General features: G+C 44.8%; 1 protein-coding gene across 3 annotated transcripts in view; it reads right to left on the bottom strand.

Moving 5' to 3' along the window:
- The window catches only part of PEAK1 (pseudopodium enriched atypical kinase 1), a 109,102-nt gene that overhangs the window by 48,730 nt on the left and 43,239 nt on the right, over positions 1 to 17,133 (bottom strand). For all 3 annotated transcript variants that reach the window (XM_063413043.1, XM_063413044.1, XM_063413042.1), the window contains exon 2: positions 12,470 to 12,637. The gene's annotated coding sequence lies outside the window, so the exon portion shown is untranslated. The remainder of the gene's footprint in view (positions 1 to 12,469; positions 12,638 to 17,133) is intronic.

Consider the following 17,133-nt stretch of genomic DNA (forward strand, 5'->3'; position numbering starts at 1 on the left):
GTACAGCTATAATTGAAATGTAACCTAAACTGTTTGTTGATAGTCTCCTTCAATTGTCCTTTTCTAATTATGAAAATAATTCTAATAATTACTGTGCCAAAAACATCTGGGAAGGAGATCAAAATCACTACCTGCAAATTAAGTACAGTATAAGTTCAGGAGTTAAAGTCACATAAATGGTGCCTTCTTTAAAATACACCTCTATTGTTTGCATGCTGCTGTAGCAGAGAAGTATAAACTAGACATATTTATAAACACACAAAAGACATATTTATAAAGACACAGAAGGGAAGAAATCACATGTATTAGATCCATTTGGATGTTCTGAGATCTTCAGATTGAGATCTACAGAAGACATACACATCACAGGCAGCAAGCTTAAGTGTGACCAGATAAAAGGGGACTTAAAACTGAGAAAATATGATTACAAAAGAGAAATATTACACTATTAAAGAATCCCAGGAAGAATTAACTTAGCCAGCTTGTCCAGTGGAAGATGGTAAACTCGGGATCATTTAAAGCCCATCCCACAGAAAGCACCTGTCAGAAGCTACTGGGGAGGACGTGGACCACACAGCCAGACCCTGCTGGAGAGATCCACGGGAGATCACAGGGCTCTGCCCACAGGCCTGGCTTTGGGGGTGATTCCCACTCTGCCCTCGAGAGGGTCTGGACCAGCCCCAGCACTGGGGACATTCCACAGAATCACTGGGTTGGAAGAGACCTGAAGAACATTGAGTCCAACCCAGCCCTAACAGCTCAACTGAACCACGGCACCAAGTGCCACATCCAGTCTTTTTTAAACACATCCAGGGATGGCAACTCCACCACCTCCCTGGGCAAAACTTTCCAGTACTTTATCACCTTTTCCATGAAAAACATTTTCCTAATATCCAACCTATATTTCTCTTTTCACACCCTAAGACCCTGTCCTGTCATTCTGTCAGATCCCTGCCTGGGGAGAGAGGCCAACCCCACCTGACACAGGCACCTTTCAGGGAGTTGTAGAGAGTGACAAGGTCACCTCTGAGTCTCCTTTTCTCCAGGCTGAACACCCCCAGCTCCCCCACAGCAACCCCAGCACCACCACATGGCACAGACCCACACACGGTGTGCCAAGGTAACTTCAGTCCACATGATGCACTCCAGCTTTTAAAGAGCACTGCAGGTCTTCCATTCACACAGTAACCTTGTGGACATGAGAACATGCAATTCATGGCAATAATTTTATAAGGGAGAAGGGGAGAGGTTATAATAGGATTATAAGCAAGGAACTTCCAAACCCAGTTCTAAAATTATCTTCAGCTTTAACAAATCACAACTCTAACCCCCCCTCTCCCCTTTGCTTATTCCTAAAGCCTTTCTTCTTTCTCCTCTTGTGCTTAATCTGATCCAAATTCTTTCGGGATGTCAAGGGGATAAATCTGCTATTAAGAGCTACTAGTTTCCATTTGCTTTTTAGAAGTGGGTGTGTGACAACACTCTGAGGCATTCACAGGCAATTAGGTATGCACAGGATGCCCTGCTCCAGAGAGACAATATGCAGAGAAGTGGAGGCTAAAACACTTCTGCATTAACAGGAGGGCCCTCCAAGTGCTGTGCAGAGTGTGCTCCAGGGCCACTCAATTGTCCCACAGTGTCAGTATTCCAAGCAGAAGACATTTAACTCTATTTCTTCTGAGACCAAAGTATCAACACAGGAATCAGATTATTTATCCAATGCCAGTAACAAGATTTCTGCAACTTAAATGTAAATGATGCATGAAAAACGTGTTCTTATGAGATACTAAACACAAGCCAAGTGCTTTAACACAAAAGCAGGAAACACCCCAATGATCTTTGTGTTTTGTCATCATCAATGACTGCAGCCCTGAGGAGCCCCCAGTTCCTGCCAACCCAGTAGCAAATAAGGACTCAGTGCAGCTCTGAAGAAATCACGGTACTTTCTTATGTGCATTCAGAAAGAGACAGTCATGAAGCATTGCCTCGCTAAATGTTATAAAAGTTCTTATAAATATTCATGTGCAGCATTTGTACTCTGAGTATTTAATCATTTCTTCACAAGAAAGGAACAGGGAGAAGGAGAGAGGAAGGAACTACTGTTTCTTCAATTCAAAAGAGATCAAGGTAACAGAAGAGGCAAACTTGTGCACAGGTGATCTATAAATTAGTCAGCACCAAATCCAGAACTACAAAACAAAGAGAATTTTTTTCAGGTAGATTTTCTTTTTTCATTACATCTGAAGTTATACAATGGTTTGCAGGTATTAACCTAATGATTTCTCTGATCATTTGAATTACTTGCATTTTGATCCTTTGAATTTTTACATCGCTGGCTTTTGAAAAACAAGCCTGATCTGGTTGCACTGTGCACTCCAGATCCCTTTGTCCCAGGTAAACCCAGCACCAGGGCAGCAGCCCAGCAGGGCTGGAGAGGCTCCGAGCCTGGATCCATCCCCTCACAGCTGCTGGCACCCAAACCAGCAAGGCTGAGAGCCCTGGCAGTGCCCTGGGCAAGCACTGCCCGCCCAGCTGTGCCCACGGCATGCAGAGCCTCTCACACCTAAAGGTTATCAACACTGCTGAGAATCACTACAGACTCCTGTAACACGTGCTGACAGCACAACAGAGAATGGACATTACAAAACAGCTCTGACCCCAAATTATACCCCTAACAGAAAAGCAAAGAGATGTGGAGCAGTAATAACACCTGAACTGCTCAGAAATCACCCAGCAGAGCCAGCAGTAAGGGCTCCTGCCTTGCTGTGATGTGGCCTCCAAGCCACACCAAGGAAGCCTTGGACACTTTTCCCTGTCCTTCCAAATGGGAACAGCAGTTCTTGCTGGACACACGTGTTACACTGAGGCTGTGGGTACCAGAGCCTTTGCAGACACCACACTCTGGATGTACCTTCCCATCCAGGACACTGTAAGCTCAAGGCAAAAATGACAATTGAAGATGTTTATTACTGCAGGCCCAGCTCCTTCACACACACCTTGGCTGGCAAGCAGACCAGTGCTGGCTGAACAGGCTGGGACAGCAGCAGTAGCAATGGAAGAAGTTTATTGCTCTGGTGCTTCTGGTTCCCTGCTGGATCAGCCAAGGCAGATTCCTGCCAGCTGTACCTGCCTCTGCTCTCAGGTGTATTGGACAACTCTCCATTGAGTCACTCCAGGCCCATGCCATGTTTAGAATTACAAAGCAAAATGAAAAGTGGTGCTGCCTTTTGCTTCCCTCAGGAAAACTGCCTCTTGCAAATGGTTTTATCATTTTCATTATATCCTGTTTGATTTGCTTTACCATCTTGACTGGAACAATAGCTAAGACATAATAGAAAAAGATTTTTCCACAGGCTGGTTCTAATTACATTAAATCTCAAGTGAGATAGGACATTTAAATAAGAAACAACAACTGCAGAGTCTGAGATAATGACATACCGAGATACCAGGCTTTTTGAGAGTGCCATTAAAATGATGCATGAAGCACTACAGCTACTCCAATTGGGTTTCAACACGAAAGCCATTCCTTCTGTGGCACAGTGCTGCACAGAGAGGTCAGCACTTACTGCACTCAATGTGCTACTCAACAATTAGGAACCATTATCCCCTATGCTGAAGTTGCAACATAGACAGGCTTAAACTTCTGCACGGGATGAGGCAGTTGGGAATGCAGGGTCCCTGGGATGAACCAGCCCATGAACCACAAAACAGAGTGGAGGAGCTTCTGAAGAGCTCCTGGATTTTGTTGCAAGTTGTACCTTTAACATTTTGCCATCATAACTGAATTCTCTTAATTTCCTGGAAAACGTATCTTTAGATTTTCTGGAAACCACTGAAATATCAACATACAAAATGGATACTGTGGCTGTGTGTCCTGCAAACACAGGGGAACCTGTCACAGTCCCATTGCTCATTTGTTTAACCTTAGAGCCACTGCACAGCTGTGCTGCCATCACAACTCCCTGCAGTGCTGCAGGCTGGGGCAGAGGGACTGGAAAGCTCCCCAGCAGAAAAGGGCCTGGGCAGGAGCTGAACAGGAGCCCAGGTGTGCCCAGGGGGGCAGGAAGGGCGATGGCACCTGGGCTGCACCAGCGAGGCTGTGGCAGCAGGACCAGGGCAGTGATAATCACTCTGTGCTGGGCACTGCTGAGGACACACCTCAGATCCTGCGGTCAGACTTGGGCCCCTCAAACAAGACAGACATGGAGTGCAGGGAGGGTTAAGGTTGGGTATTAGGGAAAATTTTTCTCTAAAAGGGTTGTCCAGCCCTGGCAGAGGCTGCCCAGGGCAGTGGGAGAGTCACCAACCCTAGGGGGATTAAACAGCCAGTGGTGGAGCTGGCAGTGCTGGGTCAGTGGTTGGACACAATGGTCATAAGGGTCTTTTTCAACCTGAACAATTCTCCAGCTCTGTAACAGGGGAGAACAGTTCACCAACTGCCCTTGCTCACAGCTGAATAACTTCACAACTTGCAATAACTTGTGCAATAACAAAATGAGGCATAGCTTGTGGCACTGGCTGAGTAACCAGCAGCAAACCACGGCTAAGTGACTCTGCCGTATGGGCAGAGCTGAAGCAGCTCTGTACATACACACTCCTATCAGTCTCTTATCTGTCCAGCTGGTTTTGCATAGCTGCCATAGGAAAGTTTCAAGGAAATGAGCGAGATACTGAGGATTGAGAGACTTTGCTTCAGTCTATAAACAGAATCTGCAATTCTAAATTCTATACTCAGAGAATATAAACTTTCACAGAAGCAGGTCAGTAAGTAAAGCAGTCTTGTCTAAGTAGCAAAACATTAATTACTAATAATCAAGTGCACAAAAGAAAATTTACGAAGTTTATTTCAGCACACAAAATAAGATTATTTTCTTGGGTGCATATTCCACCCTTCAGCCTTGCCCCACCGAAGTGCCCTGACACACAGATGGTCTGTGTTCATCCAGTGCTGGGCACTGCAGGACGAGGGCGTGATGGCTCAGACACAGCTCAGTACCCACAGCTCTGTGACCACATGGCAAAAGCATTTGCTAAATGCAGTTGAGGTTATCTGCACAGCCACTGCTGGGGATGCCTGTCTGAATAGAGGCAACCTGAACAGAAATACACATGCAACTATTACTGCTCATGACAAGATTTAATTTCCATTAAATACAGAGGAATTTAACCTGTACACCTTTCCCTATCAACTACTGGTTTTGTTAACTTCCTTTAGGCCCTCATGCTTTAAAGACATTTGTAAGCTAGAATTAGGTGGCCATGCCCACCTTCATGTACCCTCACCACATCTCCTGTCACCTTTGGATAGCCCCAGCTTCCAAACTGCAGCAAATCCACCTGTGGGTGGAGAGGAAGGGTCGATTTCTGTCAGGCCAGGGAGCTGGGGATCAGCAGTGAGCACCAACACTGAGCCAGAGGAGCGAGGCTGTGAGGCCACGAGCAGCAGGGAGGCTGCTGGAGCTGTGCCTGCCTCTGCTCGCCAGAAGTGTCAGGGAGGCTTCAGCAGATGAAGAGCAGCAGGTCTGAGCAGCACCACGGCCTGAACAGATCCTGTCCTGGAGCTCCTGGCTCACACCCACTGCCCTTTTCCAGCCCCGCCAGTTACAGGCACAGGCCTTCCACACTGGGTCCCCTGAAATACCAACAGGCAGCTTCACAGGCAAACTACGCTAAAGGCTCTTTCTTCCCCAAATAGAGGAATCATTTGAAAACTTGCCAGTGTTGCTCATGAGTGAAATAGAGGCTAGTAACAAGAGGCTGCACAGGCCATGATGAGCTGAAGGGAGCTGAGGAGTGTCTCCCCAGCCAGGACATCCCTGGGAGGCAGTGCCAGCCCTGTCGTGCCGGTAACTCAGCAGGGCAGGGGCAAAGCCCAGAGGGTGGATTTCACCAACAGGCTGTGATCTATGGCACTGGCAGTGCTGCATCCCACGGCTCCTCATCGACTGCTCTGTCACACACACTCTGATTTGCCATCCAACTTCCTTCCTGCACAGGCTGGGGGTCTCTCATTAAGACCAAAATTTACCGAGCAGATTTCATCTTTTATAGAACCCACTGTGCTTTCTAAAGATCCACCTTGTCTTGCAGTCAACTGAAATAACACTTTCTGTCTGTGGCTCCTGGGGGTTGTTTTCCCTTTTTATTTTTTCAAAAATTTATTTAGATCTTGCAATGCCTATTTCTCAGCCAGACTGTCAGGGATGCTAATGAGATTTATCCGCACAGTCTCTCTCCCTCTCTGCCCCCTTTCATTCTTTGACACACAAGTGCTTTTATGTTGCAGGAAATGAGGACAACAGAAAGCTGCAGATCCCATGAATGTAAAAATTGTCTTGAAGGCATGGAACAATCCAGCCCTAATTACAGCCAGCTGGAGCCTGCTCTCTTTGCACTGATACTTAGATAATTAACTGAATACTGACTGATGCAAGGCTCAAGTATTTCACTACCACTCAGATATTCAAGGCTAATTTTTGTATCCATCACCAACATCAAGCTTAATGGATATTATCAGCTAAACTCTTGAAAATCAGTAACACAGTCATAGTCAGGCAAGGACTATTTTTCTTTCAATGATCTTGGTGCCATCTTTCTTTAGCTGCAGAAGAAATATCTTTTACATTAACACAGCAAACTCATAAATTTTGATCCGTTTAATACCTGCAAATTCACTTACTTAAAGCCTTAAACCTAAATACACTGAAACCACAACCCTCATGCAATAAAATACGCCCCAAACTGTTCCAGTGGGCATGACTGGAGTAATACCTGTTTATTTCTCATTGTATGGCATCTTTAAATTGGTGAGTGTGTGTATCCTCCTTGGTAAGCTTTATATGGATGCTGAAAGCAAAGAGTTCTATGCTGAAAATCAGATATCCTGCCTGGACTGCCAGTGCTTATATCTGAAACTGTTACAGGAGGGGACAGCTGGGAGAGTGCTCAAGAAGTCTGAAATGTCTCTAAGTCAGAAGTGCTGGTGCACTTCTCCTCTTGCACAGAACAATACATGTTCAGATTGTGAGGGACTAAAACTGTGCTTCCAGCAAAAAAACTGGAAGAGGAAGTCAGTACCAACAAGAGAAAGTTGTCTTAGCTCCATTTTCAGCAGTGCTTTCCCTGAAAACAGGGATTTCTAGATAGATTCAATCCCTCTGAGTGGTTTACAGCTGCACTGATAGGAGAAAACAAGGTGTCACTACTTGTTATCAAGTGGTACTTTTATTCCTACTTACTAATTCAAGAAATCACTGAAAAATCTGAAGTATTTTAACCTGGTAAAGATGTTCATAAGAACAGCAATACAGCACAGTAAAGGCACAGTAAAAGAGAATTAATCAGTAATTGTGAGATCTTGGGCAGGGCTATGCAGCAGATAACCAACATGGAGCTCAGCAGCCTGCAATGCTCTCAAAAATCTGGGTGGGGAGGCAGGAATCTAAAGAATCCGGATTAGGGATTCCTCTCATTTTGTATTTTATTTGTCCTCGCACCTTCTTATCTAGCAATGGAAAAATAAACAATCCCAGTTATGTTTGCACATGGCCTACCATAATCCTTCAGCACGAAAACTCTGAATTTTGTGAAATATCTTTGGAATGCCACTGTAATGTAAATCACAAAGCGCTGCCACCACAGTGCAAGTTAAAGTGTAACCTGCAGTTTTCCCCAAGAGAATACACAGAATTTATATCACCAGAAATGGAAAGCAACAGAACAAAAATAAAAGCTTAGCAGAAAAAGTAGGTTAACTCATATAGAGAATGATATATAAGACAAGGCTGACAAAGAAAGCAAGGCAGGTATTTTGGGAAATATTTTGAAGTCTCTTTACAGCCCTGCCTATTTGCCTGTGAAGTATTTCTGCTTAAAATATAGATATGCTAATGTTCATATTTAAGATAGTGATGATTGGGCTGAAAGAACTCCTCTTTGGAAGAACAGAGGAAGAAAGACTGTGCAGCACCAGCAGCTGGTTGTGAGTGCATTTTCACACTTATCCTGGGGACAGTTACAGAATCACAGAATCATCAGTGCCAAAGGGGCCTCTGGAGCTCATCTGGTCCAGCTCCAGGGAAATGGATGTCTGAGAGGAAGAGCTGCACTCCAGATAAACTGAAGAAACCTTTTGATTCTGAGAAGCCTCCAAAACTCCAATTATTCTGTGTTAAAGGGGGTGTAAGAACTGTGGCTGCAGCAACTCCCTGGATGAGGTGGGTGCTGTAGCACCCAAGGGAATCCAACACTGCCCAGAGCCTGGGGACAGTGGCACTACCTGCATTCCATGGAAATGATTATTGCTAGCAGCAGGTTCAAATGTGTTAATTATCTTTTTCACCCAGAAGTTCATAGTTTTCTTAATTAGCAGGATCAGGATCTGAACTGTATGCAGGGTTGGTGTTTTTTGGGGATTTTTGGTGGTTTTTTGTTTTGTTTGGAAGAATGGGAATGTGTTTCTTGCCAAGGCCACATCACATAATAACAGACTACAGAAAAATGAAAGGACCCAGCATGAAAAATACAATGTAATAATCACCAACTGAGCAGCTGATAAAAGAAATGACAGAGCAAAATACACAAGTTTCACACGACAGAAATTCAGGGAAAGTGAATTTGTTACAAGCATTGAGCAAACAAAAAGAGGAGAGCTCACCATAAGCAAGGCCTCCCACCTCCCACCCACTGAAAGCCCCCTCCTCCTGCACTAAGCAATCTGCCATCCCATCACAAAAGGAGCTGCAGGGCCCCAGCAGCAGAGCTGCTTGGATGGGACTTACAGGAGCACGGCCAAAATGAAGAGCAGGAGCCCCACACACTTACGAGATGACTTTTCTGATTTGTCCTGTTTATTTGAGACTTCCAGCCATCACAGCAGCATGAATTCAGCAGACACAGCATCAGCTGCCTTCCATCAGCTGAACTGACAAGGACAGAATTTTTAACACACCTGTGGTGGGCACGTTTCAGAGATAAGTCTAAGTGAAAACAGAGATTACTGCAAGCGTGAAAAATCTGAACTGCCCTCTGGAAAGAAGTGAATACAGGGACATGGAATAAATATTATTAAGCTATTGTTCCTTAGTCTGTCAATGTTTCCATTTTGAATCAGCCTTCAGCCATTAAAACCTCAGCTGGAAAAGCCTGGCTGAACCTGACAGATGAACAAGCCATGTCTCGGGAAGAAAAGTCTTTCTTCCTTAGCCACCAACTCAAACACATCATGACTTCAGTATCCTCAGCTTCTTTTGAGATAAATATCCTTAATTTTGCATCTTGCAGTTGGAATGTTCCCCAGTCTGTTCCCTGGTTCACCCTGAGAGGGAAGCAGCTGGGCTGCTCTGCTCGGGGAGCACACCCAGCACCAGTGCCCAGTGCAAGCACACAGAAATTGATCCAGCACTTGGAGTCTGCAACACTGGTCAGGAATGCACAAAGGAAATGCACTACAGAAATCATTAAAAGAATGTTATTATGGTTATTATCCTAACCTAAAAGTCCATCTAAGCCAGTAGCCCGTGCCTGCCTCGCAGATGCCTTGCTTTATCTGCAGCTCACACGGATCACAACAGGCTCCTCTTCAGTGCCAGCACTTTTTGCTCCTTCCTTGCTCTACGTGCCAAGCCAAAGAGAAGCAACAAGGGTTGGTGTTGTTCCTGGAAAAGCACGGGTTCTGCAGGAGTCAGTGGGCAGTGTCCTCCCATGCACACACGGGCTCGTGCTCCCTACAGTGAGGGAACCCCTGCAGACACATTCCTGGTGCAGTCCTGTCAGTGGAAAGCATCCCACGGAACGTGCGTGGGTCCTGTGTGTGGGACAGGAGCCTGGGAGGGTGTTCAGAGGACTCCTCTGTGATGGCAGCTTGCTGTGAGGTGTGTGAGCTGCCCACAGCCTCCCATTGTTGCTGGGAAGGTGGTGACTTCCTCCTCATTGAATCTTTCCCCTATTTTGCTCTTCCTTCCTGATGATAAATGCATTTTTTATTATTCCAACCAATTCAACATTACTTTTAGAAATTTTATCACTCATTCAGATTTCAGTCAGTGAGTCAAGCGGAAAAAATGTGTTCTCAAGCTGAGAGAAAACCCTCCCATTAAAAATCCCCGAGCCAAGAGCACCTCCCAGGCAACATCCTCCAGCTGTTCCCAGACACAGAAATATGTGCACTAATCAGTTCCCACCTAGGCCACTCCCGAGCATCTCCAGCAGGAAGGAGATCCATCTGCCCAGAGCAGCCACCCCTGGCTCTTCCCAGGCCCCATCCCACCCAGCTCACCCAGCACTTCCCTCAGCTGTAAAAACCTCCTTGTGTTCAGCTGATTAACACCTTCCTGTGCCAGCAGAGGAATCTGTCTCACAGCATTGTTCACCCTGTTCCTGGGCTCTGATTGTCACTTTTATCAGCTAAAGAATAGTAATTCCAATCTAGAAACAATTATGGGAACCTATTTCCTCAGCAGAAGTCCTTGTCCCAGGCAGATTTACAGTCGGTGCTGTTTCGTCAAAGGCTGGATGCATGAACAATGCTCTACCAGGCAGGGATGCACAAGGGAACAGATATAACACCTTTCCAGCTTCCTAGAAATGTTTCCTTTAAAATGATGGTGCTTACAACCTGTTTGTATCCTCTCCTGACCTCCTGCACACAGACAAACCAAGGTGGTGCATTTTCTGCAGTAGGAATGGGCAGGAGTTTGTGACTAGCACTGCTCTGTAGCTTGTGCTGCTCATGTTTCTGGCTCTAAAGTGCCCTACAGAAACCAAACATCCCACTGAAGTGCTCTAGCTCCAAAACTTTTGTAAAACAGACACGAGAGCTGTCTTTTTCTTGTTGTCATTAGGCACGTGAGTGAAGCAGATCTAAGGCTCTGTGCACACCTTCTAAGAGAAAGGACTGCAGGTCTACAGGGAACAACAGAGAAAAGGCATTAACGAGAGCACAGTGAATCTCAAAACTTGAAAGAAGAAAAACATTTTTCTTTAAAGTTTTTTCTGAGCTTCATTTGTCACTGCTGCAGACAGATGGAATGTGCAAGCTGTCCCTTCCTGCCAATGCAGCAGGAGACACTGACACAGCACAGAAACAACTGCTAAAGATGGGAACTCAGTGAGGGAAGAACCTGGCAGCCTCCTGAGCACCTGATGCACTGGCTGAGCTCTCAGCTCGTGGTTGGAGAGTCCTCAGTGCTGGTCTGACTGCTCTAACAAGAGATGCAGGAGCCTCAGTGTGGGTTTCAGAACTGCTACATTACTGCTGACCATTTCCTGAAATGCCACCCTCAACCTCACAGGAATTAGGGCAGAATCTGTCTGGGGCTGTTCTCCCATTGAGGTTCTAACACAGCCCGTGATACAGGGGTGGAGTGAATACCTCACCTGACTGGTAAATAAGAACAGGTACATTTGTGAAGTTCAGAAACACAGGTCTGATTTTTCTACCATCAGTTACTTACAACTACTGTCAGATCTGTTCACTCTCCCTCTAAAAAACAGAGCGTAGAATAAGAAAGAAGCATTTCAAACAAAACCACAGCACATAACAGATTTCCTTTGTTTTACTTGCAACAAATGAAAGAAACTTGGTGAGATGTCATTTTTGATTTATGCAGTTACATTACAGTTTTCATACTAAGGCAGATTCTATTGTGCTGGAGCTTAGCGAGGCTTTGAGGAGAGCACAAACACCTCCTTTCACTCTCTTGCCTCAAAAGACATGGAAACATCATCTTGGTGTGGTATTAAAGTTGTGGCAATTCCCCTCTACCCTCCTTAAAGCTTCTGTTTTTAGTGGTCAGTTCTATGTTGTTCCAAAGGCACAGAGCCCAAAGTGGGATAACAAGACAGAGCTGGGGGTCTTTCTGCTCCCAATTTAACTTTAAAAAGTTAAAAAGAGTTTTGTATTCCTGACTAATAAACTGACCTTAGGCACAGAAGTATTTCAGATGTTTAAAACCCACCTACGAATGGCACAGAAAAAGATAAGCAAATAAGAGTAAAGAAAAGAAGAAAATGGAAGAAGTATTTTTGAGGAAATACTGAATGTCAGCAGAAAAGAACACAATTCCTAGTGTGCCACAGAAGTGTGTCTTTCCACAGATTTCAGGAGTCACACAAAGTACCTAAAATATAACACAAAAGATGGACAGAGCTGCTTCTACAACCTGTTCCAAACTGCAATTTGCTGGGCATTAAGTGGGAAGACAGTAATGGAGAAACAGCAAAATCTTTTTGTTTTTCAATAATGAAGAGATGCGATGAACCCACAGGAAGAAAATTCAAATACTGAATAAAGCACCAGATACTAAAATTCCAACTTTTTGCTAATGAATGAAGTTCACAAAAATCACACGTTTGGCTCTTATAAGGTTTCTCTATTTAAATTCTGGTAGTAGTAAAACAATATCATCTGTAATCCAAATTATCCTACAGTACTGTATTGGAAATAAGAAGATGACAAAAAATGAGTTACCACTTAAGTCTGAGGCACTGAATCCATTTTCATGTCAATGGCTGGCTTGGCAAAACCTCCTGCAGCCACTGGTAATAAATCCTGCTGAAAATTTCAAAGCTTCCAACTTCTGACAAATTCTCTTCACTCCCTTCTCTTCATGACAGCTGGTCAGGGCAGCAACATTTTCTATGAGAGACAGACAAGAAGATTATTTCCAACAAATTTCAAATCTGATTTATTGTAAATTTTCTGTGAGTGACCTCCTGCCACCTTTAATGCCACAGGAGCTGTGTAAAAGCACACTGGGATTCTCTTCAGAGTTCTGGCTGCACAGCTGGCACTTCTGTCCTTGTCCTTAACATTCTCATTTCTTTTCCACTGCCACTGCTGCTTTAATTTACCTGCCCAAGAGCCACGCTGCAGCTCTGCAGTGAAGACAGGCTGGGAGCACAGGCTGAGGAACAGCCTGTGGAAGCCATGGAAGAATGAAGGACCTGGGAAAAGGAGCAGAGCTCTTTGGAGTTACTCAGGGAGACAGCACTGTCCAGGTCTTCTGGGGTTTTGTTTGTGGGGTTGGTTTTTTCCCTCCTCTGCTTCTAGTGACTTCAAGTGTGAACACATTTGTGGGTGACAAAGTTGGCAGAAAGAAAGCAAACACAAAATATTTGTATAGGGGAAGCCACAAATAACAAGGAGCAAAGCACTTAAACTTCTGTGCAAAGCAGAAACAGCCTGGTGAGGGCACAGGCTGAGCAGCACAACCAGAACACCTTGACAGTGATTATCACCACAAAAGGACTTCTTAGGACATTTGAAAGTTTCTGAAATAGCTCTGCCATGAGTAGCAACAAGTGAGATGAGTAAGAACTATCCTGAAAGAAAACACACATTATGTGCTTGAAAATGGACTTAATGAGAAGAGTGAATACCCTCCCATTGAAGGCAGGTAAGGGAACACTAAATGAGACTTCAACTTGTGGCACATTGTCTACACAGAGATACTAGAGATGGGTCAGAAGCTTGCTCTGGATGCAGAAGATTGAATTTTCTCCTAACCTGAGTGTACCAACCAATCTGTCTTTGCAGATGGGATTAGCCAGAAATAGGATGTAGGAGAAGAGAATGAGAACTGAGCCCTGCAAAGCCTCCAGAAGGAATGTTGAAGGAACACCACAATCCTTCCTTGTTTTGAGAACCACACACAGCAGCAAAATTTTTCTTTGCATATTATCAAGTTTTTTGAAATAGAGAAAATAGCCCTGAAGAAAATCAGCCAACACTTCCCAGCACGGAATGGCTGCACTGAAAGATTATCTAAAGTCTCTGCATAAGGAGATGTGGTTGTGTAAAACCCCTTCCAAAATGTCCTTTTTTCTGGCTAGAAGAACAAGAGACTGGGAACTCTGTGGATTCAGGCAGGATGGATTTCTCCTCCTTTAATGTCCACCAAATCGTGGGCACCTCTCTATAGGGAACACCAAACCAGGAAACATTGCCAGGGCTGTATGGATATAATAACATATCAACAGTGACATGCATTTTTAAATTTTAGCTGCATGCAGGTGTTAGTACTTCTGTCCTAAAATTCTGCAAGCTTTGCAAGCAGCACAAAGGGCTCTCCTTGCCATTTGCCTTTGCTGTGGAGCTGCACTCCAAGAGCTCTGGCACAGCTGGAGATGGCAGAGATTCACTGCCACAGCTGGATATAAATCTGGTGTTCCTGTGGCTTGTGAGGTTCACTGAGGTGTTTTATAGGTGCCACGGTAAACATTTTATCTCCAACATCAGCATATTGCACATGAAATGGTAGCTAAGGCAACAGGTGGCACAGAGATCACAGCTAGAGCTGTCATTGCACTCACAAGCAGCACAGGGACTCTAAAAACACAATCTACCACTCAAAAAGAAAATACTCAAGCCACTCCATACTCACTTCTATTCCAATGCCCGGTACTACAGATTAATTTAAACCATTTTAAGTTAATAGATAAAGATGATGTGCAATCCTTTTCAGCCACTGCTCCAAAGAGGCAATTCACATGGATGGAGGGAATGAAGCTGCAGTGAGTCCCTCTCCATTTCCCCTCGGCTCTCTGCAGAGGCCCGGGCAGCAGAAACTCCCCGTGAGGAGAGCTGCCATGGGACTGCCCCCTCTGGGCAGCACCAAGGGCAGGAATGCCCAGGAAACGATCCCAAACCATTCCTGCAGACATCCCAGGCTCCTCTGCACAGCATCAAGGGCAGGAATGCCCAGCAAATGAACCCCAAACCATTCCTGCAGACATCCCAGGTCCCTGGGCAGCACAAAGGGCAGGAATGCCCAGCAAATGATCCCAAACCATTCCTGCAGCCATCCCGGCTCTCAGCAGCTCCCGGGCCTGGCAGGCTGTGCCAGCCAGGGGTGAAGGGGCTCCTCCTCACAAGCTCAGGAACAGGAAGGCTGTTTCAGACCCCTCCATCTGGATTGTGACTGCTGACTGTGTAAGGAGGCAAAAACAGGAACAAATCCACAAGGAAACAAAGCATCATTTGGGAAAGGTTTTTCCTATTCATGTTGATTGCAAGTGAACTCTCCGAGCTGAGAACAACTGGTGATGCTTTAGCGTTTAGTACGTGCCCTGATTTTATCATAAATACTGTCCCTGCCTTCAGCTGGCTGTCAGATTTGCCAAGCTGGTAGGATTCTGGCAACACTTGTGCTGTTTAATGTCTCAGCATGTTGTATCTTGGACACAAACCCCTGCAAAAATACCTAATTATAAATATTTATGTTCGTTATCCTTTTTGCATGATACAGTAGAGAGAGAGGAAACAGATGGACTGAATCAGCAAAGCATGACAACATCACAGGGTCAATATCCACGACCAAAGCATTCCATGGGATCCCCTGCAGTGGAATTCCACAGCCCAGGAGGCTGCATGGATCACCTGGCACAGCAAACACTGCCCGCAGGACTGCCAGGCCCGGGCAGTGTCAGGGACAGTGCTGGGGGTCGTGGTGAGCTCCACTCGGGTGGTGGCATCACCCACTGGCCAGGTAATGGGGAGATGTCCCCTGCTTTCAGAGCAATAACTGCTTCGTACCTAATTGTCTCCTTGAGCAGAGAAACCCTGCACACAGAATATATCCACTCCTGAAGGAGACAGGGAAAGGGAATGCATCAGCACAGGGAATGTGCAGCCCTTGACAGACACGGCTTTAATACAAATTCACTGGGGTACACAACAGACTCCAAGAAAGTTTAAAAGTCAAAACTTCTGATACTTAAAAAAATATTAAATACATGATGACTGCTTAAAATAGAACTGATTCATGGGGAGAAAGGAAGTACTTAATGACTTACTCATGCTTAAGGGCTCTTAAATAAAACAAGTATCTGTTACTCATGCATTTGAAGGGTTTGCTACTCCCGAACTACTGATTTGAAAAGCTTTTGACACAGCAAGATGAAGGCACATCCCCAAGGGCTGCCGTGTGAGCTGAAAGCCTGTGTGCTCTCAAACACTCCTCCTTTCATTGAAGAAGGGAAAGATTAGCAAGAGAAAAAAAAAAAACTTAACAGTTTTTGCTTTAGAAATGAGGTGTCAATAAGATTTTCTGGCCCAAAGAACCACCAAAGAACCCCAAATTATCATGTCAAGAAGCAGTGATGGAATTTGAGACCATCAGAGGCAATCCAGACCCTCAGCTGCATCTCTCCTACTGCAATTTTTATTCATTAATTGTTGGTCTAATATTACAGACCCAGTATCATTTAATAAGAGGAGAAAATTAGCAGAGAAGACAGAAATTACTACCAGTCACCCTCCATCCTTATGAATGAATCACGTAGTACAAACTTCAAACACAGGGTTTATCAAGGCTTGGCCAAAATGCAATTTTAGCTATGGGATGGCAGGCAGGAACAATGAAGCAACACAAGCCTCCGCTCCATTTTTACTGCTCTGTGCTCCAACAAGCACAATTTCTTCTCCCAACAGCTACTGAAAACCTAGACTTTTATTGGTATTTCACATTCACAAAAACCCTATGAGCAGCTGAACGTGGCTTTCCAGGAGGACTCCTGGCACAGCCACACAAGCTCAGGTAGCAGCATGGACACAGGGAGAAGGAAACACTGGCAGCTCTGTGGCAACAGGAAAAACTGAGAGCAACAATAAACTGCCCCCAATCCCAAACCCTCAAATGACAAACAAACCCCCAAACTTCCACTGGGACTGCAATTTGCATTTCAACCCACTCTCCCCCCACCCGCGTTTGCTGTTTGCCCAGTTTTATTAGAACCATCTGCAAGATCCTCCCCTTCCAGTTTCTTGTGTCAGTTCATCTGGCAGCTGCACTTTCTCATCTATTAAAAAAAAATCTTTGTTTCAAAGTTGTTGAGACAGACAGTCTTTGACAGGCTAAAAATTATCTTGAAAATCAACACAGAAACTACATCATATGCTGTTCTTACTGATTGAGGGGGAAGAATGGAAGCTGGAATATATATATATATATGTGCATATGCATATATATAAAAGGGAAGATAAATGAGGGTTTTGGGGATCAAGAAAAATTTTACCAACTCAATTTATCTGACAAAAGCCACAATTTTCTGAAGTACTGAAAGCTGCCACTGCAGAAGCGTTTCAGACTCACCACTATTACTGACAGAAACAAGAGAAATGCAGAAGTATTT

Source organism: Prinia subflava, chromosome 15 (genome assembly GCF_021018805.1).
Source record: "Prinia subflava isolate CZ2003 ecotype Zambia chromosome 15, Cam_Psub_1.2, whole genome shotgun sequence".
Classification (NCBI taxonomy): Eukaryota; Metazoa; Chordata; class Aves; order Passeriformes; family Cisticolidae; genus Prinia; species Prinia subflava.